Raw genomic sequence first — 25225 nt, 5'->3', positions numbered from 1 at the left:
GGCCAACCGGTTAGCCCACACATTCTCAAAGATGATTGAGAATGTCGAGAAGTCGGAGACCTTTGATTGTAAGATCAGCGAGAACATTGTGATCGACCGCATACTTCACTCACTCCACGATGGTTATTCGCAATTTAGAGCGAATTACTATATGAATGATTTGAAGAAAACTCCGCATGAACTGCACTCCCTCCTCGTACAGACCGAGAAGGACATGAAGTTCAGTGGGAGCATGAAACAGGATGTTCTCGTTGTGTCAAATAAAGGGAAGGGTAAGGGCAAAGCTCGAGGCAAACCTAGCAGAGGTAAGGCGAAGTTCAAGAAGTCGGGTTCGAGTAAGAGGGGCCAGTGAGTCGAGCACCTCATCAGGCGTGACAAAGAGCAAGAATGAAAACATGGAATGCCATCATTGCCACAAGACTGGGCATTGGAGACGCACATGTCCTGTTTATCATGAGGACTTAAAGGCAGGTCGTGTTAAACCTGTTGGTATGTCTTCCTCTTCATCTACTTTTATTCATATGATTGAGATTAACCACGCAAGTTACGGAACTTGGGTACTTGATAATCGGTTGTGGTTCTCATCTCGTGTAATCATGTGCGGTGCTCAAACATCGAACCCCTCGTAAAGGGTGAGGTGGACTGCGTGTTGGGAATGGAGCAAGAGTGGCGCCATCTCAAAGGGGACATATGTGATCCACTTCCTAGCGGATTTGAGTTGTCATTATATGATGCTATTATGTACCTAGTCTTTCGAAAAACATTATTTCGGTTTACGCACTTGATAAACTTGGTTTTTCATTTGTAATAGAAAATAATACTTGCATTTTCTCATTACACGATATGATTTACTGAAAGCGCCTCCATGAACGGAATTTATGTTTTAGATCAGACCACGGAAATATTACACGTAATGAATAAAAAGTTAAAGGTTGGTGACAAAGATCAAACGTATCTATGGCACTGCCGTATGGGACACATTAATGAGAAACGCGTAAAACAGCTCATCAAACATGGAGCTATCTCGGCCTTTGATTTTCAATCATTTGGCACGTGTGAATCATGTCTCATCGGTAAGATGACTCGTATTTCCTTCAAAGGTGTTGGAATGCGCGCTGCTGACCTATTAGGGCTCATACACACGGATGTATGTGGTCCTATGTCAATTACCGCGCGAGAAGGCTATAGGTATTTCATCACTTTCACGGATGATTTAAGTAGATATGGCTATGTCTACTTAATGAAGCACAAAAGTGAATCCTTTGAGAAATTCAAGGAATACCAGAATAGGGTACAGAACCTATTGGGTAGAAAGATTAAAACACTACGTTCAGATCGTGGTGGCGAGTATCTTTCTCACGAGTTTGATCAACACCTAAAGGACTGTGGGATTGCCCTACAGTTAAGTCCACCTGGAACACCTCAGCTGAATGGTGTGTCCGAACGGAGAAATCGAACACTACTTGATATGGTTCGATCCATGATGAGTCACACCGTGTTGCCTGACTCATTGTGGGGTTATGCTCTTCTGTCAGCTGCTCTAATACTTAACCAAGTCCGTCTAAAGTCATGTGACAAGACTCCATATGAACTATGGAAGGGAACGGTTCCTAACTTGTCCTTTATACGGGTTTGGGGCTGCGAGGCTTATGTCAAGTGGAGACACGAGGATAAGCTCGGCCCGCGATCGGTCAAGACATACTTTATAGGTTATCCTAAAGGAACGCTTGGTCATTACTTCTATTCGCCAACCGAACAACGCGTTTTTGTTGCGGCTAGTGCGACATTCTTAGAGAAGGAATTTCTCGAGAATGCAAAGAGTGATAGAACCTTCGACTGTCGGAGATTCCAAACCAAACACCGAGCAACCATTGGAGGAACTGTTCCTTCAATCCCGACGCGTGAATATTCCCGAGGAACCTAGGAGGTCGGGAAGAGTCTCTATTCCTCCTGACAGATACATTGGTATGGTCGAGGAACATGACATAGATGACGTTCTACTCTTAACGAGTAGTGAACCCGCAACCTATAAAGGTGCCATGACCGATTCGACTCGAAGCTATGGCTTGAGGCCATGCAATCCGAGATGGACTCCATGTATGAGAACAACGTGTGGGATCTTGTTGACTTACCTGCTAAGGTTCGTCCCCTTCAATGCAAATGGAAGATAAAGCATTCTGTGGAAGGTCAACAAGATATCTATAAAGCACGACTAGTTGCTAAAGGTTTCACCCAAGTGCCAGGTTTGCACTACGATGAAATTTTCGCACCCGTAGTCATGCTGCGTTCCATTCGGATTATCTTAGCGATCGCCGCTTTTCATGACTATGAAATTTGGCAAATGGACGTGAAAACCGCCTTCTTAAACGGCTTTTTGGAGGAAGAGTTGTACATGGTGCAACCCGAAGGTTTCATCGATCCACAACATCCTAAGAAAGTATGCAAACTTAAGCGTTCCATTTATGGACTTAAGCAAGCATCTCGGAGTTGGAATCATCGCTTCGACCAAGTGATTAAATAAAATGGATTTACTCGATCGTTCGAGGAACCATGTTTATATATCAAGTCGAGTGGGAGCAAGATTGTCTTCCTAATATTGTATGTTGACGACATACTCCTGATTGGGAATGACATACCTCTCTTAACTTCGGTGAAAGTATGGTTGAAAAACCATTTCCAGATGAAAGATCTGGGAGAGGCACAAAGAATTCTAGGCATCCGTATCTATCGAGATAGATCACGACGGATGTTATCTCTCGATCGAGAGTCTTACATAGACAAAGTCCTAGAGAGATTCAAAGATGACTAACTCCAAGAAGGGGTTCCTTCCTATGGCTCCGGGGGTGCATTTGAGCAAGTCTCGGGCACCGAGACACAGAAGAGAAAGAGCGCATGACACGGATTCCTTATGCTTCGGCAATAGGATCAATCATGTATGCCATGATATGCACACGTCCGGACGTGGCATATGCATTGAGAATGACAAGTCGATTCCAACGCATCCAGGTGAACCACATTGGCTCAGTCAAGAACATTGTTAAGTACCTACGGAGGACTAAAGATTGGGCATTGACTTATGGAGGCGAACAAAGGCTATGCGCAACCGGTTTCGCAGATGCTAGCTTCCAAACGGATCGAGATGACTCGAAATCTCGGTCGGATTCGTTTTTACTCTTAATGGCGCTGCAGCAACCGAAAGAGTTCGAAACAAACTGTTACAAAAGAGATTCTACGACTGAGTCCGAGTACTATGCCGCGTCTGAAGCTACAAAGGAAGCGATATGGATGCGTCAATTCTTACATGGGCTATCAATAGTGCCTAGTTCGAATGACCCGATCACCATCTATTGCGACAATAGTGGTGCCATCTTCCAAGCTAAGGAGCCAAAGTCTAGCAACAAGTCTAGACATGTACAACGGAAAGCTCATCTAATCCGGGATTACGTGGAGCAAAAGGAAGTAGTGATAGAAAAGATTGCTACAGATGATAACATAGCAGATCCTCTCACTAAAGCATTACGACAAGATAAGCATGAAGGGCATGTTAATTCCATGGGAATTAAACGTGTTCCTAAGTTGTAGTACTCTTTTATGGATCAGATTCATTCTCTCTTGTACTCTATACGACATCATCGTTTTGATATTTTATATATATATTTTGTTTTTCATGTGGATTTGTACGACAAATTTTGAACACCACAAAGTGAACTGAACGAACATTATATGTTTCAGTCCTTAATTGCCCACATGAGCTGATAACTCTGGCAATTATTTTGTGACGTTGGTTGATGGTGGGTTCAACGAGCCATAAGTCAACCGGTTGACTGACCAATCACAGAGGCGATTTATACGGATATTTCGTAGGACACTATTGTGACATCGACGTGGAGTCCTAAATGTTTTATAACATTCCGTGCCCGGTCGTGGATAGGACCTCCATGGTGATCCTAAGAGTCGATTCTTTTGACTATCGACTGTCTCTTGAGACTAAGGCAGATTTTGGGTGACTTTGGTTTCTTTCTCACGGTCATCCGTAACAGGGGGCCAAGTAGATTTTTTCTGGGTCATTTCATGCTGTGCTTAGATCGGAAGGAGTCGAGTTGAAGGAAATATTCAGCCTTTATCAGTACTCGATATTTCTCGGGGCCACTCGAGGAGTCAGAATCAAATGCATGGCCATGCTCGGATACGGATTCGTTTTATCAGTTAAGTTACTCTCTAGTCGGGGAAACCACTCTAGATACAGATCGATTGTAAAATACGACCTTTGTGGATCCAGATCTGCAAATTGTTTTACATTGAGTGGGAGAAATTTTAAATGAATATGAGAATCGGTTATCGCACATACACTTGTACGGACAAGTGGGAGTTTGTTGGAGCTTGTGTCCTCCAGTTAGTGCGGATAACGTCATTGCACATGCACTTGTACGGACAAGTGGGAGCTTGTTGGGGTTGGTGTCCTTAACAGTTAGTGCAAGGACTCATAAACCTCTAAAAGGATCAAAGGGCATACTTTTGGTATTATTATCAGTTGATCCACGTTTATCAATAACGGTTGGCTTGCTAGATAAGTTTGACGTTATTGTCATACAGATGGCGGTGATCAACTGGTCCCTAAAAGTCACACCTATAGGATACGTTCGAGAGATGTGACAGTATGAAAATACAGTCATGTAGATGCCAAATCTGACTAACCAGTTAGTCCGAGTTATTTGACTAGTAATTAGTCAAAATGTGATGTTGAGATATTATATTTAATACGGATTAAATATCATGGGCTAAGGCGAATTAACCAGTTAATTCGTAAAATTAAATATAAGCGATTTATATTTAACTAATGTATATTGAATATAATTATACAATATTGTCTTTGTCGGACATGCATTAATAATTCAACTAATCCGTCTTATTAGTTGATGTTTTAATAGCCGATAACCGATGACGATTTATAATAAAAACCGCGTCATATACATTTTAGCGAATGGGGTTGGTTCAATCGGATCACGAGTTAAATGAGGAGAAAGTGGAAAGCCCACTCCCTCCTCTCATGACCATGGACCGAGGCAACAAAAGGAGAGGCTCCCTCTCCTTTTGACCTAGCGATTTTCATTTACGAAAAAACTAGGGTTTTGGAGACCAAGCTTTCTCTCGAAACCGAGATCTCACATCTCGAGAAAAACTCACATCAGTTCTCCCAATATTGCAAGGCAATCGGAGAACACCATCTAGCACAAGGGCATATCTCGGACAAGTCTTGGGTGCAACAATTAGGAGGGAATCTCGTTTGATTTCTGTTCTTTACGCCGTGCATCAAAGGACCCGAGGTTGATTCTTTATACTTATCGTTTCATTGCTGTATTTACATTTTATGACAATAATTCACATGCTAAATTTACGTTATAGTCCTAAATTTAGAGGGTCTTATACGGATATTACCCTACAGGTTTGTCATAGAATCATCTAAAAGCTTGTCACAAACATTGGTTCAGATGGAGGTTTTCTACCACCAGACATGGAATAGGTAAAGGAATCAAACACGGGATCCTAGTGTACCTTACATTTTGAAACAGGACATATTTCTACCCCAGGGATTCCTTTGAGTGTGTTGTGCGTTTTATCATGTTTCGGAATGATTGAGGATTGGAAACAAGACATATTTGGAAACGAAACTGCAACTTTTTTATTGGAATGAGAAATGCTTAACAGACTCGAAGAAACGATTCCTAGGACACATCCTAGGTCATCGCGGAACAAACGACTCAAATTCAAAAAAAGAAAGTTCTAGACTCGACTCGACTAAGATAAGAAAACAGATCCCGACTCATAATTTTCAAATCTGGTCTTGAGCTTTCTCTTGTTCAGCTGTCAGCTTAGATGCCCGGCTCTGGTCCTTGATCCCTTTGATGGTCTGCCTCCATCCCGAGGTAGTCCTCTGAGGATCTACGCCAGTGATAAAGGTTGGTGAATCGAATTGTCTTTTATTAACTTCGTTAACGAGAGGAGTACATTCTAGAGCAAGACTCCCGACTTGAATTTCATTCTTCGGGTTTGGCAAGAATTCAAAGCAATCCACAAATATTTTCCCGATAAACACCCCTTTCAAGTGACATGGGCGGATAAGATGGGAATAATCGACATTGTCTTCGACAGAAACAAAGTTGGCGTGATCGCCAAATGGATTGGTGATGTTATTGGGTTTAACAGTTAGGATCGGGAGTGTTCCATTCTCAATCATGTCTTGTATTTCGTGCTTCAGTCGATAGCACCTTTCAGTATCATGGCCTTTCCCTTGATGAAAGGCACAGTAGGCATTTGGTTTATACCATTTACCTTGTTGCTCAGCGGGTGGGTCCGGAGTTGGACCAATAGGCTTCAGCTTTCCTTGGGCTATGAGCCTTTGGAGAGCGTATGTATAAGTGCATCCGATATCGGTGAATGCCCTCGGAGCTTGGCGCTGCGGCTTCTTCGATTGCCCTTCTAAGAGATTGATGGCTTCATCAATATGGGTCGTTGCTGGGGCCTTGCCTTTAGACGATGAGGCCCCTTGGTACCCTTTCGACTTTTCAGTCTCTGCCCTTATAACATCATCTTCTACCTTTATCCCGATTCTTATCAATTCTTTGAAAGAGACAAAATTCTAGTATTTCAGAGAATTGCGGTAAACAGGTCGTAGATTCTTTACGAACTTATCTACCATTTCAACTTCATCAGGCTTCTTGGCTAATTTCACGCTTTCAGCGCGCCATCTTGCAAGGAATTCAGTAAAGCCTTCTTTTTCTTTCTGTGTCATCACCTCCAATGTTCTTATGTTGGTTTGAATCTCGACACTATCAGCATAGTGCTTGTAGAACTCCACCGTAATATCTTCGAAAGTGGGGAAGTTCTTAAGGTCCAGATTGTAGAACCACGCCTTTGGGTGTTCATCCAGAGATTGAGCGAAAATTTCGGAGAGCATGTCAAATAGGTACTCCCTTAAGTGCTAAGTACTCCTTATAGGCCTTAACATGGTGGACTGGATCTTATGTGCCCTTAAACTTTGGGATATCAATGAGTACCATGTTTGTGGGCAACTTATCCTGAACTGGGGCATAGGCCCTAGCATTTTCGTAGTGGATGTTCTTCCCCTGGGAGAGTTTCAGACGGTCTTCAATGAACTTGAACCGTTTCTCCAGATCAGTCAGAGGTGGGCTAGATGGAGGGGAATCTTCACCCAGTTTAGATTCGATCGCATCCATTCTAGTCATCATGAGGTTCACGGCCTCAGTGAGCTTGTTAACAGCATCTTCCATTGCTTGACGTCGGGTTTTTGGCGGCCTTTCTACAAGAAAACCCCGAACCGAGTCAATATTTAAAGTAAGAGCCCCTGCACACTTAAGGACACGACACCAACTTGACTCAAGCAAAGACTCGACTTGAGACTGACTAACCAAAGGTTCGACTCACGGTTGGATTTAGACCTTGATTCATTTTAGACTCGACAAAACGACATGACTCAAACTGTCATAGCACGATTCTAAACTGGACTCGGTGTGACTAAACCCGTGATTGGACCAACATAGTCCTTAGGTTCAAGTGAAACGCCCTAAATGGCCTAGCTTGGGCGTTTCTGTGGACTATCCTAGACCAATTGGTCGACCCACATGACTCGAAGCCCAAGAGGTGAGCTTGGGTGACCCAACAAGGTCGTGTTCTAGACTCTTAGAACGAGACATGCCTGGCCTAACACGGCCAGGACCCGGACACGACTCGACGCATTTCATGCTTGGTTAAGGTTCGAGAAACATTTTGGATTGAATTTAAAAAACGAAAGATCGATTTGAAAATGAGATTTAAAATGGGCAAAGATGCCGCTATAAAAGCTCATTTTTGGCCGAAAATTCTAGTCCTATTTGGGCAGCATTCCGCGTTTTTAAAACCATGCTATTTTGAAAGTAAGTTGTTCAAAAGTTCGGTTTTGAAATTGATATGGAAAATTTGAAAAGACTCGGGAAATTCATTTCGCACATTGTCATTCACATGTTATAAGGATGTATGCTCCTAGACATCTCTAAGTCTCGGCAAGTCTTCTATAAGAAGGTCTATGCCCTCCATCCTTTTTGGGTCTTATAGAGCAAGGGCCTTTAGGTAGAGTACCTAGAAGAGCATCCCCACCATCAAGAACCACGACGAGGAGGAGCGGAAGCAAGCAATGTGCAAGTTCCTGGCATAGTGGGACGTCGCCCCCCACGCATCACAAAGAAACGCTGGGACGGCCCGGGAAAGTCCTTAAGGGTTTATGCATGAATCGTAGCACTATGAGTAATGTTTTACTTTCCAATACTTTCTTTTCAAGTTTCACCTCGGAGGAAAAGACCCTAGAAACAAAGTGTAACTAGTCCTCTTTTCCCCAAATGAGTCGCCAAATCAGGGACAAGGCCCTCGGGAGCTGCGTCCGCGGGATCCACACTAGGCATAATCGACTCGAGGTTCCTTCGAATCGAATTAAGACAAATTAGAGTTTCCACCAAGTTTTATGGGAACTTGGAACCGTTCAAGTCAACTTTACACCTTTCATCGAAAAGCATAAAGCCAATCGACTACGAGTGATTAAAGATAAAGACTTGTATCCTATATCACTCGATTTGAATGACTCTCGTAATCCAATGGTATTTAGACGGATCCACAAACCATAGATCTTGAGTAAGGGGTGAGGGTACGTGTTAGGAAGCCCATAAGGACACCTAACCCCGCCCGTCAATAACGGCCTCTACTAAGTCAAGTGTCGGATTTCAAACAAGGTCATAGCTACTACGCTATATGATAAGCAAACATCGTTTTAAAACCCTAACATGTGAAGTTTCTATGTCGATTTAGATGCAACTAAACTAACTTTGTCAAAGTTGTAATTTAGCATGTGGGTTGATTAATCTAACAACATACAAAGCAAGCAAGGCTTAAGGGGAATGGGGGAGCCGTTGGGATCTATCCTATTACAACCCAGGCATTTCATGCCGACACAGCGAGAAATTAAAGATACAACTCGATCTAAAATACAACGCTATACACAAAACCATACACGACACATTACACGGCCAATTCAGCCTAGGGAAACGTGCACGAGGGGGGTGGCCCACGGCTTACATGACTCACGGCCTTGGGTCACTCCTCGTAATGCGTGCTTTCGCTTAATCTTATTGAATTAGACATTGGGTCACACACCAAAGCATGCATTAGCATAAATCGGGCCATGTTGCTTTAAACAACATGTGATTTACTACGCTCTTACATGCATTGGGGCACAACCATCTAACCAAACAAGACTAAGGTTTTTGAAGAAGTTTTGACTCGATAAAAGTAAAACAAACTTGAAAATTACAACTCGATGAACAAACTATAAATTACAAACTACGAAACGACAAAGAACAAATGATATAAAACAAACGAAACAAGAAGAGGCACGGCCACCCTCATGGCCTAAAGCCACGTCCACCCTAGTTCCTAGGTTAGATTCATTAGTTAGATAGATTTGCGAAGCGATGCGGGATGTACATTAGAAAACGATGATAAAAGAGGTCAGAAAGCTTTGCTTAAAACCGGGTGCTCTACACGGCCTAAAGGGTCGAATTAGGTCAAGTTTGCTAATTAATTTAACTCATCGAGTGTTAATAAGAAGGTGCTAATCACGCACTCTTATACTAGCGAGAAACCACGTGAAAAGAGAGATGCATTCAATTAGATTAGAGAATTGTTGATCGATTTTAATGCTTATGTCGAAGCCACCTAACATGTCTAATTAGGTTATTAAATTGATCTAATGACATCTAAATGAGTCATATGTTAACAATCAGAGGTCGAACTAATATACAACGGGTCCTAGGGTAGGTCGAATTGGTCGAAACAAACGAAGGGTCAAAAACGAGGAACGAAGTTAGAATTCGTTTTATTAATGCCCTACCTTGAACACGAGGATATGTAAATGAGACGGGGTGTACGACCGACCGATGTAGCGGATTTCTTTCCCATCTCAAGTCAACGCGGGTGTTCGTGGTGGTACTTTAACTCATACTCGGACTAAACTAGTTTCATAGTTAACGAAAACAAACGATAAACAAAGTAAAACGAACTATAAAAAAAACAAACATAAAAAAAGAACGAAATAAAAGGGAGAAAAGGAGGATTTGATGCACCCTCAACCTACATGTATCGTTGACACCATCTTGGGTCGTAATCGATGGTATATTTTATCTCGAGAGGCCGTCGTCGACGAAGGAACAAAGCAACAAACACGTTTTTTGCAAATCTGGACAGCAACTTTAAAACTGCGATTTCTCACTCGTTTCACGGTGAAAATTAGATTTAAAAGATGTTTTCGAAACTAGAAAGAGAGGAGAACAGATATCTTAAAACAATCCCTGCTCGTTTTGAGTTATTGGGCACGAAAAACGAGCACAAACAGAATCGGACAGACAGAAAAGTCGCAAAACAGAGTGTATAACACTGCTTTTTTCGAGGGGATTCGTGTACTCTCAAGGGCAATTTGGCTCGTAAATCTTTGTCTAAGATGCAGGTGGATGTTGTATGGTTAATTTGGAACAAGAAACTCGAATTTTAATGGAGTTTGATGGTTGAACGAACGGTTTCAAAGAGGACACACAAACTGATTCTCAGTTTGTAAGTCGGTTTTGTCGAGAGTTTTTGAGAGGGAATTAGGGTTTTTTCCTGGAGTTTAAAGCTTGTGAATGACGGTAGTATGTATGGAGAACTTAGAGGAATGAATGTATGGTGAAGGGGGGGTATTTATAAGGAGTTAAAGTAGGGTAAAAGGGAGCCATAAGCAGTCGGGCTCGGTTTGCATAGCTGCTGCCCATCAGCTATTCGTGGGGTTTTTTAGGGTTTGTATGGGGGGTTTTCTTGGTGGTTAAGCTAGGGTAATATGGGTAGGATACTAGGGTATGGGTTAGGGTTAATGGGCACGGGTTTTCGTGCTGTTTGGAGCGGGTTTTGGGCTCGGGATTTGGCACGCAAAATAGGGGGCTGCTCGTGTTTTTTGCGGGCTGTTGGGGGGTGTTTGGGACGGGATTTGGGCCGTGGTTATGGGGTTCGAACTGGGGTTGGATGGGTAGAGGCTTAGGTTGGTTAGTTTACTCGAGATTCGTGCCAACTCGTAAAGAAAACGGGCTCAAAAACCGAGCTATAATCGAGCTCCAAAACGCGTGGTTAAAACGAGTTTTTCGATTTTTAAATCGATTTTTCAAATTGATTAACACATTAAAATAAATGATTTTTCAAATCAAAAACACTCATAAAATGATTTTTCAAATCAATTATTTATTTTATTTTCAATAAAATAAACTTGAGAAAATAAATTCAAAATAAAATAAAATGAATTTACCTTAAAAAAGCTTTAATTTAAATATCATTTAAATTAATAAAATACTTCATCGACGACGCCCATTCTACATCGTAAAACGAGCTCCAAATAATGACAATGACAACTAAAGAATACATGTGTCCTATCATCATCGGGTGTTTGTCGGGTTCTCTATAAATTCCAATATCGACGGATACGGGTATCTACAATTAGTAAAGAGGCAAGTAAAGGTCGGATCCCAAGGGACGGTAATTGAGATGAGATTTTCTATTGCAACTAGTGGTGTTTAAGGGTGTCACAATTTGGGGTTTGAAGTAGAAGATCACTAAACTAAATAGCAATGAAAGTAAACTAGCAAGATGATTAAAAAGGGGTGTAAACAATTGATAAAAGGCACTAGGGTGTCATGGGGTCATAGGGGATTCATGGGAATTGATCATACAAACATATTCTCAAATTATAAGCAAGCAATTATAGTTGTGATGGATCGAGTTGGTTTATCTCTTACAATCCTAGAAAATTTTGGGTCCCGGAGCCGAATCGATTAGATTGTACAACACCTACAAGGCGACTTAATCTTCCCTACTCAACTATATGCATGGTCTAATGAGACTCGAGTTGGTTTATGTCTTACAAGTATCATTGAAAAGATAGGTGATGGGTAAAAAATGCAAGGATTCATAGGCTCGCATTTCATCAAACATAACATGTGCATAAGTTGAGATCACAACAAGCAAGCAAATAAACTATGAAAACATATTAAATTAAGCATGAATCATCCCCCATGTTGGTTTCCCCTAATTACCCATTAACCCTAGCTAAGGAAACTACTCACTCATTATCATGTTGAACATGCTAGCAAGGTTGTCAATCATACCAACAAAGTGAAACATGATGAATAAATGAAGATAATTAGCAATAATTAAAAAGGGATTAAGAGAATTATACCTACTAATGATTCCAATAATAAAGCAAAGAATAATAGAAGTACTTGATGATAGATTGGAAGGTTGTCAATCTCCCAATAATAACCCAAATAATCTTCAATTACCCAAAACAAAGGATGAACAAAAGAGAGATTAAGGAAATGAAACTTGTATTAAAACTTGATTAAATGTTGATTACAAGATTAAAGAGAGATTTGATTGATATTAACTACACTAGAGATTGCTAAGAAGAACATGCTCTTCTAATTAGCCTAATGGGGTATTTATAGTGGGGATTAGTTACATATATTAGGGTTTACTAAGGGCTTAAATGACGATTAAGTCCTTGAGGAATCGCCGGTCTCTAAGGAGACTCCGGTCTCCTTTTCGCCGGTCTTAGAAAAATATGCGCATCCTTCCTTGAAGCCTTGTAGAAGACGAAATAGCTGTTAGAGAATCCGGGCGTCCAGGGCACGGGACGGGCGGATTCTGGTGATTCTGGATGGGCGTCCAGATGGGGAAGACGATCGGATTTGGGGTGTTTTGGACGGGCGTCCACAGGGGGAAGACGCTCGGATTGTGGCTGCTGGACGGGCGTCTTGTGGACAATCCGCTCGGATTGTCTTACAGCTTCTTTCTTTCTTCTTTTCTTCCTTTTTCTTCATAAAATCCTTGAGGATTTCCTCGGGGATGCAAGGATCTTTTCTCATCATTGCCCATCTACTATAGTATGTACAAAGGCTTTCTAATCTTGTCTTCTCCTTGATGCTTGGTCATTGAATTCAATCAATTTAGCTTCATTTTGCCATGAAAATACAAGGTTTGCACTCCTTTCCTACCAAGGACACAAAACCTCAAAGAATATGCAAAACAAAGGACTAAAGACAATAAATTACCCAAATATGCACTAAAAAGCATGGGAACAAGGCTAATTTGGGGACTAAATATGCTCTAATTATGGTCACATCACTTAGCTTCCACCCTCACTAGTGTAGTCTATTGTCATAACAGGTCTATTCATTCCAATCTTCTGATTTAGGATTGAACTTAACCAGATTAACTAGTTCAATTGCATGCATTCAACCAAAAGATTATAATTAAGTTGTTAATGAAACAATTCTCACAATAAATCTGTTGACCAATTAAAGCATCATCGATACATAACCATGACTCCCCTAATCCTAGCATTAGGGAATTAGCTAAGCATAATAGTAATTAAAACAATAGAGAGAGATAGAGGAATAGTAAACATAATATAAAGATCAAAAGAAGAGAAATAATGCTTAGAATAAAGGGAAAGAGAAATTACAAAGGTTCAGATCCGAAAGGAAGAGCAGAGTAACTTCTGACAGTAAGTAGGGAAAAAGTAATGTATCCAGTGATGCAAAACCTAAATACCTCTCTCCTATTTATAGGAGAGCGATTTTTTTATTCGACCTAAGACATGTTACTAAGACAAAATGTGACACCCCGCGATAAAGCGGAGAATATAACTAATAAATTAAAGCGGAAATTTGTGATATTTTAAAAACTTTTAAAATTACTAGTTAAAGAATAGCACGCGGGTGCCACTAACGAAAAGAAACAAATACAAAAATAGACAAATTTAGGTTATTACAACCCAAGTCTAGAAAACGGGGAAAAGATATCCCACGAATAAACATACAAGGGGTTTCTAAACTAGCAACTAAGGCCCAAGGGTTTAGTTCTCGCTAGCCCACACGTCTTCCCCACGTAAGCATCTTCACAACCTGTCATTCATGTAAACATGAACGCCACAGTCAGTGGAGAGTAACTCAAGGTTCTCCCAGCCACAATATGTCGAAACGAACATAACAAAGAACATAAACAAACAATCATATTAGATAAGACATGAGTGAATCGAATCATAGCTAAACATGGGATCATATGTGTTTAAACCAACAAGAATAAAAGAAATGATGGAGTAAACAAGTAAGGCATAAGCAACAATAAATACATGGAAAAGAAAGACAAGGAAACAGAGACCACTTAGCCACGAGCACGCATTTCAAGGAGATATGACCAAAGTAACCATCCAAATAATGCAAGACATTTATCACTCTTAGACTATAATTTCCCCGGGTAGGACTACGATAATAATACGGTCCGAGTTTAAATCTGCAGATTCTCGGGTGTACATCCCGATTCGACGTGCGCCAGCACAGCACGCACCCAAGACTCGACTACTAAGGAGACCGAGTACCCCAATCGCGAGAACAGCACGAAAGTGGCGGAAAGGCTAAGATAAGACTCACTTGCCAGAACAGCACAAGTGGCCAAAAGCCGTACTTGCCAGAACAGCACAAGTAGGCCAATATCGTACTTGCCAGAACAGCACAAGTAGGTCAAACCCGTGCTTGCCAGAACAGCACAAGCAAGACAAAAATGTATGTCAAGCATATACGATGGTAATATGGCATTTCTACAAGAATACGACTCTTACAAGTAATTATTTATAATAACCTTTTCATGCTTGTAACATATAAATAAACATTTCATTTCATAATTATACATGCCGGTTAAATAGAATAAACGAGTACAACAAACAAGTACATGGGACGGGATTATTAATGTCACACTCATACTTATGGCTTGCATCTCACCATAGGTAAAGATGGGAACATCGGTCCCGACGATCATATCACAACTAGAGGGCCTATGGCTCACCCCTAGTATCCGATAGGACCGAGACTCTCATAACAGAACAATTCAAGCCATTATTAAGAGTATAACTCTTCACCAGAATAACTTTTAATAACTCACACATGTCTTATAATAATAAATCTTTCATTTTATAAATTAACATGCCGGTTAGATAAAATATAATACGCGATAATGAATAATTTACGTTATATGGAATATATGGGATAAAATGTGACCAAGTCCAAGTGACCCATTTATGAGCCCAATCAACAAATTATGAGGAGTCCAACAATTAAATCACATTAAGCCCAACAAACAAAATATGTTAGACCCAACTTAATACTCATGTAAAAACAAACATATAATCATGTGAAATCCAACAATTTGATCATGTGAGAGAAATATATATATAAAGAACAATGTTTAACGGATTACGTTATATAAAGCACGAGACGGGAAATTAAACGACTCACATATACCAAATTTGGCGCCGAATGCACCCATAGTATGAGTGTGGCCCATTAACCACAAGTCAAGCCCAAAAAATATCATATGGTGAGCCCAAAGAATATGGGAAAGTGAGCCCACCATGTAGAACACAACTAGCCCAACAACCATTCACTAGATGAATGATTTTTAAGGCAAAAGAAAGAAGAAGGCAAGGTGATCATACGGCCCAATTTGACACATTACTAAATAATGAGACGAGTACATGAGCATATAGGAGACAGTAATTTAAACAATTAAATAATGGGATTTTATAAGTATAAACCATAAAAGGAAAGTATTCAAATGAACGGATTTAATGAATTGTTTTATAAAGACATGAGACGGAAACGGTATAATTTCGAATGGTCATCTTTTGCGCCAATGACAAACTAATGCCACGACTCAGGGGTTATTTCACAACTCCAAACCCGTCACCAAACAACCCGCCATTACTCCACCTAATCAACCACCAAGACCCCTGCTTGACCGTCACAAAACAGCCCGCCCAAAGTAACTAAAAGCCAGTCCAGTACAGCTACATAAGACCGCGCAAGAACAGTCCTCAAACCATGTCTAACCACCCACGACAAACCCAAAACAACCCACCAAACAATCATCTAAACACAGCTCAAGCGGTCATGTCGGACAACCTGCAAAAAACCATACGAATTCGATCCCACAGAGACCGTGACAGTGGTTCACAACTCCTACCTCGACTGCCTACAACCAACATCCACACAACACTTCATAACCCGACCCACAACTGGTCCAAAACAGGACCCAAAGGATGCGTAAACCCGAGCCCCAACCCAGTCCTAGAGTGTATAGCGAAACCCGTCGCAAAACAGCCTAAACTCCTGTTCGAAACCCTTGCTGAGACAGAACCAATTACGAGCATAAAAAGAACGGGAATAAGAAAAATAAGACTTCAACAACAGTTAAAGAGTCGAACTTTACAGCAAAAGAGCATAAAAACCGAGTTGAAGGGACGGGATATCGACTCATTGTCGAGTAACCTATCACCGTTACCTTAGCTCTCGAATTCTCGGGTGAAAACGTCCAAGGCACGAGCTTTACTTCAGTCTTCAACTAAAAAGGAGGAAAAACGAGTAACATGGGTCACAAAACCGAGTTTGTCACGAATTGCCCATTTCGAAAATTCAACAAAATCAAAGCTTTCTTACCTTAAAAGAATGAGGACGGAGATCGAGAGGAAGCTAATGGTATAAAATGGTGAAGTTTGGTTGAGAAATGGGGTTGGGATCTTGGTTTGAATGGTCGGAAATGGTGATGGTACGGAGGAGCTCTGTTGCTGTTACTTTTGTTGTTGTTGTTGTTTGTGTGTTGCGCAAGAGGAAGAAGAAAGAATGAGGAGTAAAAGAGGTCGGGACGGGTACTTGGTATAACAACCACAAAAAATATTAGTAATAATATATAATAATAATAATAGTAATAATAATAATAATATATAAATATATAATAAAGAGATATTTTACAAGTAGAGTGTGGGATGTTAGGTGGGTGTGATGTGTTGTCGGATTCTGGTTGGTCCGGATTAAAGTAGGTACAAAGTGAAATGTGACGGTCTATAGCTAGACGGAAAAACATCTCGAGTTTATGTTAACTTGAGACAGAAACTAATATTATTACTGTCACTATTATTATCTGACCAAAAATATGTATACATTTATTCTTGTATAAATTATGACTCAGATATAATTTAATAATACGTATTTTTATAAAAATTAGTTTTTATATAATACGTTTATAAAAATCCTGTTTGACATAAAATTAATTAAACTGAATAATTCAAAAATACAAAATAAAGTAATCAAACGGTTTAATAAATTTTAAATGTCAAAATGGAAAATTCGCGGGTGTTACAATCACCCCACCTTTTAAAAAGATTCGTCCTCGAAACTTGAAAGTAGAAGTGGAAGAGTATATAAAAATAAAACTGAACTTTTTGAAATTGGTAGCCAACCATTTAAAAGGTTACTTACTTGTAAAGTTGTAAGAATTAAAATTCTTTCAAAAGTTTCAAATAAAATTTTCCGACGGAACCAGATTGAAAAGTAAATCATTGGTATAAATCAAAAATCAAAATGCTTTCAAAAGCATTACTGAAGAGTTTTCAAAAGTGTAAGTCTCATTCATGGAACAAAATTGCTCTTGTCGTGCACACAAGAACGCTAACTTTCCAAGCCAAAGACAAATTTAAAACAAAGTCATTCGCCGATAAGCGTAGAACAAGTTATCAAACGTCTCCAATAACGAGTTCTAACATCCGATCAACGTTAAAATCAAAAGAGAAAGGTAATTCACTCAAAGTTTCTTTCGTAAAAGCCAAAATTGAAATGAAGGTTTGACTTTTAAACTCGAAAGGGAGTCAAATTTCTGAAAATGTAATATTCAACTTTAACAAAGAAATCATAAATAGATCAGAGTTAACAGAAATTGGGTAAAATTTAAAGAAATCTTGGGTTTAGCAATCAAAATCATGATAAATAAGTTTATATTCCCAAGAACAATAGGGAACTAAATCAAAGTTTCATTTTCGAATCTTTTAAAATAGGTAAAGTTTGCAAAAGTAACCTCAACTTTTAATAACGAATCAAAGCTGGCAGTTTGAAAGTTTATAAATTGAACAAAACAAAAGTAACTTAGGCATCATATATGGAAGTATGCTAAAAGGATTCACACGTAACTAATCAAAAGAGCTATGATGAATTTCATAGGGTAGGAATTGAAGTCAAAACAATAAGAATGTCAAGGGTAGAGTTTTTATAGGTCACTAGCATCAAACTTAAAGGAGGAGCAAGATGAAGCGAGGAAGAGAGGTATGAACGGTAACGCTTATGTTCAAAGAAGAAGATGAATTAGACAACAAGGAAACGCCACGTCCTCAAACCTCGAACAACAACATCATCCTAACGGTTCCGAAAACTTCCTAACAATAAAACTCATAATCACAACGCTTCCAAGGATTTCCTCAAAACACTCATGTTACTTCATCCTAAGATATTCCCTGAAACAAAGTACTCCACTATAGTGTGATCTCATCACTCCAAATCCTCAAACATCCACAAACAACTTCCACAAGATCAAGATCAAGGTCAAGTTTCCCAACAAAGCTATACTCGTATCCAACTAGTGTCAACCACAGGTTTCTCAAAATGGTAAAATCCTCAATCAAGGGTTCTAATCCCAGTATCTACATTCCCAGAAAAGGTTCCTCAAATATACCACTAGGTTCTCATCTCAATACAAGGTAGTAACAAGTCAACCTAAAGTCTGAAAAATCAATAGGATCTCGAGTTCCTCTATCCTTTTACTTATTAAGGATTCCGAAAAGCGGAACTACACTCAACTACAACATCATCCCATCATCTCAAGTAGCAGTCAAATGGTCAAACTCTCATGTCCAAAGTGATTATGGAAGCCAATCAAAAATCCGACTTACTTAGTCAATCTTATATCCTTAAATCCACCATTCAATTCCATCCATTTTAAGCCAAGTATTAGGCACTTGTATCCCCAGACACGTCTCACTACACTTACCAAACCTCTCAAATCCTAAACATAAACAACAAAGCCAAGTTCTATAACCTTATTAACAAATGCATCTCACACCTGACACACAGAATTCACCAATCAGCTATACTCACTTTATCAAGGATCTAGGTATAAGAATCACCAGGTATGTCTCATCACACAACCTAAGTCTTTCCAACATCAAATCCTCTCAAAACCAGGATTAAGGGTCAAACACAAACAATCTCCTCAAAAGTCAAAATTTCCAACCAAGGTCAACATTCCTCAAAAGAAAGAGTACTATAAAAAGGCGTTAAGGGAGGATTAGCAAGGAAAAAAGGACAAGTTAGGGAATACAATAGTGACTTACAAGGAAAAAGAAAAGAGGATTTAGAAGAAGGAATAAGCATTAAGAAGTAAAGAACAGGGCAAGATACACAAAAATTGAGAAACATCGTCGAGGAAGTGGAAGCATTCTTCAAAGGTTGAAAAATCTTCAATCCTCAACAATAGGCACCAAATCTTGATCTTCATGTAGGTAAGCTCACGGTAATTGATCCAAGGACACAACAATTGTTAAATGACAATCAACAAACATGTTAGAACCTAACAAAGAGCAAACACACTACAGACTACCACCTTAGGTCCTTAAGTCTACCCATATCTCATTCATTATTCAAGGTCAAGTTCAAATTATATTTGGAGTACACGTGTGTGCGTCGGGAGAAACATAGGCTCTGATACCAACTGTGACACCCCGCGATAAAGTGGAGAATATAACTAATAAATTAAAGCGGAAATTTGTGATATTTTAAAAACTTTTAAAATTACTAGTTAAAGAATAGCACGCGGGTGCCACTAACTAAAAGAAACAAATACAACAATAGACAAATTTAGGTTATTACAACCCAAGTCTAGAAAATGGGGAAAAGATATCCCACGAATAAACATACAAGGGGTTTCTAAACTAGCAACTAAGGCCCAAGGGTTTAGTTCTCACTAGCCCACACGTCTTCCCCACGTAAGCATCTTCACAACCTGTCATTCATGTAAACATGAACGCCACAGTCAGTGGAGAGTAACTCAAGGTTCTCCCAGCCACAATATGTCGAAACGAACATAACAAAGAACATAAACAAACAATCATATTAGATAAGACATGAGTGAATCGAATCATAACTAAACATGGGATAATATGTGTTTAAAACAACAAGAATAAAAGAAATTATGGAGTAAACAAGTAAGGCATAAGCAACAATAAATACATGGAAAAGAAAGACAAGGAAACATACACGACCACATAGCCACGAGCACGTATTTCAAGGAGATATGACCAAAGTAACCATCCAAATAATGTAAGACATTTATCACTCTTAGACTATAATTTCCCCTGGTAGGACTACGATAATAATACGGTCCTAGTCTAAATCTGCAGATTTTCGGGTGTACATCCCGATTCGACGTGCGCCAGCACAACACGCACCCAAGACTCGACTACTAAGGAGACCGAGTACCTCAATCGTCAGAATAGCACGAAAGTGGCGGAAAGGCTAAGATAAGACTCACCTGCCAGAACAACACAAGTGGCCAAAAGCTGTACTTGCCAGAACAGCACAAGTAGGCTAATACCGTACTTGCCAGAACAGCACAAGTAGGTCAAACCCGTGCTTACCAGAACGGCACAAGCAGGGCAAAAATGTATGTCAAGCATATACGATGGTAATATGGCATTTCTAAAAGAATACGACTCTTACAAGTAATTATTTATAATAACCTTTTCATGCTTGTAACATATAAATAAACATTTCATTTCATAATTATACATGCCGGTTAAATAGAATAAACGAGTACAACAAACAAGTACATGGGACGGGATTATTAATGTCACACTCATACTTATGGCTTGCATCTCACCATAGGTAAGGATGGGAACATCGGTCCCGACGATCATATCGCAACTAGAGGGCCTATGGCTCACCCCTAGTATCTGATAGGACCGAGACTCTCATAACAGAACAATTCAAGCCATTATTAAGAGTATAACTCTTCACCAAAATAACTTTTAATAACTCACACATGTCTTATAATAATAAATCTTTCATTTTATAAATTAACATGCCGGTTAGATAAAATATAATAAGCGATAATGAATAATTTACGTTATATGGAATATATGGGATAAAATGTGACCAAGTCCAAGTGACCCATTTATGAGCTCAATCAACAAATTATGAGGAGTCTCACAATTAAATCACATTAAGCCCAACAAACAAGATATGTTAGACCCAACTTAATACTCATGTAAAAACAAACATATAATCATGTGAAATCCAACAATTTGATCATGTGAGAGAAATATATATATATATATATATATATATATATATATATATATATATATATATATACATATATATATATATATACATATATATATATATACATATATATATATACATATATACATATATATATATATATATATACATATATATATATATATATATATACATATATATATATATATATATATATATATATATATATATAAAGAACAATGTTTAACGGATTACGTTATATAAAGCACGAGACGGGAAATTAAACGACTCACATATACCAAATTTGGCGCCGAATGCACCCATAGTATGAGTGTGGCCCATTAACCACAAGTCAAGCCTAACAAATATCATATGGTGAGCCCAAAGAATATGGGAAAGTGAGCCCACCATGTAGAACACAACTAGCCCAACAACCATTCACTAGATGAATGATTTTTAAGGCAAAAGAAAGAAGAAGGCAAGGTGATCATACGGCCCAATTTGACACATTACTAAATAATGAGACGAGTACATGAGCATATTGGAGACAGTAATTTAAACAATTAAATAATGGGATTTTATAAGTATAAACCATAAAAGGAAAGTATTCAAATGAACGGATTTAATGAATTGTTTTATAAAGACATGAGACGGAAACGGTATAATTTCGAATGGTCATGTTTTGCGCCAATGGCAAACTAATGCCACGACTCAGGGGTTATTGCACAACTCCAAACCCGTCACCAAACAACCCGCCATTACTCCACCTAATCAACCACCAAGACCCCTGCTTGACCGTCACAAAACAGCCCGCCCAAGGTAACTAAAAGCCAGTCCAGTACAGCTACATAAGACCGTGCAAGAACAGTCCTCAAACCATGTCTAACCACCCACGACAAACCCAAAACAACCCACCAAACAATCATCTAAACACAGCTCAAGCGGTCATGTCGGACAACCTGCAAAAAACCATACGAATTCGATCCCACAGAGACCGTGACAGTGGTTCACAACTCCTACCTCGACTGCCTACAACCAACACCACACAACACTTCATAACCCGACCCACAACTGGTCCAAAACAGGACCCAAAGGATGCGTAAACCCGAGCCCCAACCCAGTCCTAGAGTGTATAGCAAAACCCGTCGCAAAACAGCCTAAACTCCTGTTCGAAACCCTTGCTGAGACAGAACCAATTACGAGCATAAAAAGAACGGGAATAAGAAAAATAAGACTTCAACAACAGTTAAAGAGTCGAACTTTACAGAAAAAGAGCATAAAAACCGAGTTGAAGGGACGGGATATCGACTCATTGTCGAGTAACCTATAACCGTTACCTTAGCTCTCGAATTCTCGGGTAAAAACGTCCAAGGCACGAGCTTTACTTCAGTCTTCAACTAAAAAGGAGGAAAAACGAGTAACATGGGTCACAAAACCGAGTTTGTCACGAATTGCCCATTTCGAAAATTCAACAAAATCAAAGCTTTCTTACCTTAAAAGAATGAGGACGGAGATCGAGAGGAAGCTAATGGTATAAAATGGTGAAGTTTGGTTGAGAAATGGGGTTGGGATCTTGGTTTGAATGGTCGGAAATGGTGATGGTACGGAGGAGCTCTGTTGCTGTTGCTTTCGTTGTTGTTGTTGTTTGTGTGTTGCGCAGGAGGAAGAAGAAAGAATGAGGAGTAAAAGAGGTCGGGACGGGTACTTGGTATACCAACCACAAAAAATATTAGTAATAATATATAAAAATAATAATAGTAATAATAATAATAATAATAATAATAATATATAAATATATAATAAAGAGATATTTTACAAGTAGAGTGTGGGATGTTAGGTGGGTGTGATGTGTTGTCGGATTCTGGTTGGTCCAGATTAAATTAGGTACAAAGTGAAATGTGACGGTCTATAGCTAGACGGAAAAACATCTCGAGTTTATGTTAACTTGAGACAGAAACTAATATTATTACTGTCACTATTATTATCTGACCAAAAATATGTATACATTTATTCTTGTATAAATTATGACTCCAAGATATAATTTTATAATACGTATTTTTATAAAAATGAGCTTTTATATAATATGTTTATAAAAATCGTGTTTGACATAAAATTAATTAAACTGAATAATTCAAAAATACAAAATAAAGTAATCAAACGGTTTAATAAATTTTAAATGTCAAAATGGAAAATTCGCCGGTGTTACACTAAAGCCCGCGTCCAACAGCTAATCACTCGATCGAGCCATTTGGAAATGCTCGATCGAACATAATCCAGCAAAAACATCTCGATCGAGTGAAATGAATACTCGATCAAGTATCTCTAATAAAGCACCCCTGATCAAACACATAAAGTATTCGATCGAGTCTTCTTATCCTCCAAAGGTGTTCGATCGAGGACTATAGTCAGCAAAACACCTCGATCGATGATTCCCCACTGCAGAAGCTCGCGTTCTTCACTTGGTTAGCTTCCGAGACTCCTTTACGCATCCCATGACAGTAGCATTTCTGCTCCAAATCCAACTCATCCTCTAAATGCAAGCAAAATGGGCGATAAAAGGCTTGATTCCGCTTCTTTCAGGTCCATTCCTGCAAATAAAGCAAAACATACCAAAGTAGAATATTCGGGGCATTTCGTAGCATAAAACTACGAGGATCGCATAGAAATACGTGCTTAAAGAGGCTTAAAAAGACTATATAAAATGCACGTATCAAATCTCCCCAAACCGAACCTTTACTCGTCCTCGAGTAAACTAAATGCAAACTAATGGAATGGAAAAGAAAGCTCAGAGCTAGCTACAAATGGCCCACTTAAACCAATTTAATGCAGACAACTAACACTTATAGCAAAAATTGTCAAATGCAAACGAGTTATAGGATGTCTATAATAAAGCTAACTTGTCGACCTTGCAAGATCTTTGATGATGGACTCTCACGGGTCACTCTTCTCTCATGAAGCAAAGGGTAAGCAATTAAATGTAAGAGAGAAAGAAATATAGTCGCTCACCTAAACTACGACCCACATAAACATGCATGCAGCTAATATGATAGACAATTCTAACTACCATACATACATTCCAACCAAACAAGGTCTATCACAGCCGAGGGCTTACAAAAGTATGGTAAAGTAAGGCAATGGGTAAGAAAAGACAAAACATTTTTGGGAATGTAGAGGTATAAGCCAAGCTAGTTCCTAAACAGAGCCAAACTGACAACATCCATTTCTCATCCATCAAAATTAAGCGCAATGCCCTTGATTTAGCATTCAAACTCACCAAACCGAACCAAACATACTCCTCAATAGATATAAATTAAGCATATGAGTAAAACCGTCTCATCAAACAAACTTCTTTTTTTCTTTTTCTTTATCATTTCCCATGGTTTCATGTTCTTTCTCTTTCTTTTTCTGTTTTTCTTTTTTCTCTTCTTCACATTTTTTCCATTTTCTATTTTTTCTTTCCATTTTTTTCTCATCCTCCTTTTCCATAAATTACCAACTCCTGATAATACAATACAAACCAAAGTTGGCACAATAAACAATATACTACAAAACAATCTAAACTAGCTTGACAAGGCAGGCTAAATTTGGATGTAGTTAAGGGTCAACAGGCAAATTTGGCTAAATGTGGAGTTAGATGGGTAAAAATGAAAGAAAAGGGGAATGTAAGCGCCTCCCTGCATGTGACACCAACCACTAACCCGAATGTATGTAGGCAAAAAGCAATTGAATCTCATATACGTGCAAATTAATAAACATGTTATGCCAGGAGTAACTACTCACAATCCTACATGAAACTACATGAAACTGTCATAAATGACACCAGTTTATTAAGCTTTAATTCTTAGAATTTATAAGTAGTTGCCAAAATTTTCAGGTCAAGTATATTTGTTCAGCTGAATTTCAACATTAACTCGTAGATATGCAAAAGATAAAGCTAAAGATAT

The sequence above is a fragment of the Silene latifolia genome, chromosome 7 (assembly GCF_048544455.1).
Source record: "Silene latifolia isolate original U9 population chromosome 7, ASM4854445v1, whole genome shotgun sequence".
NCBI lineage: Eukaryota > Viridiplantae > Streptophyta > Magnoliopsida > Caryophyllales > Caryophyllaceae > Silene > Silene latifolia.
This window is presented reverse-complemented; position numbering follows the sequence as displayed.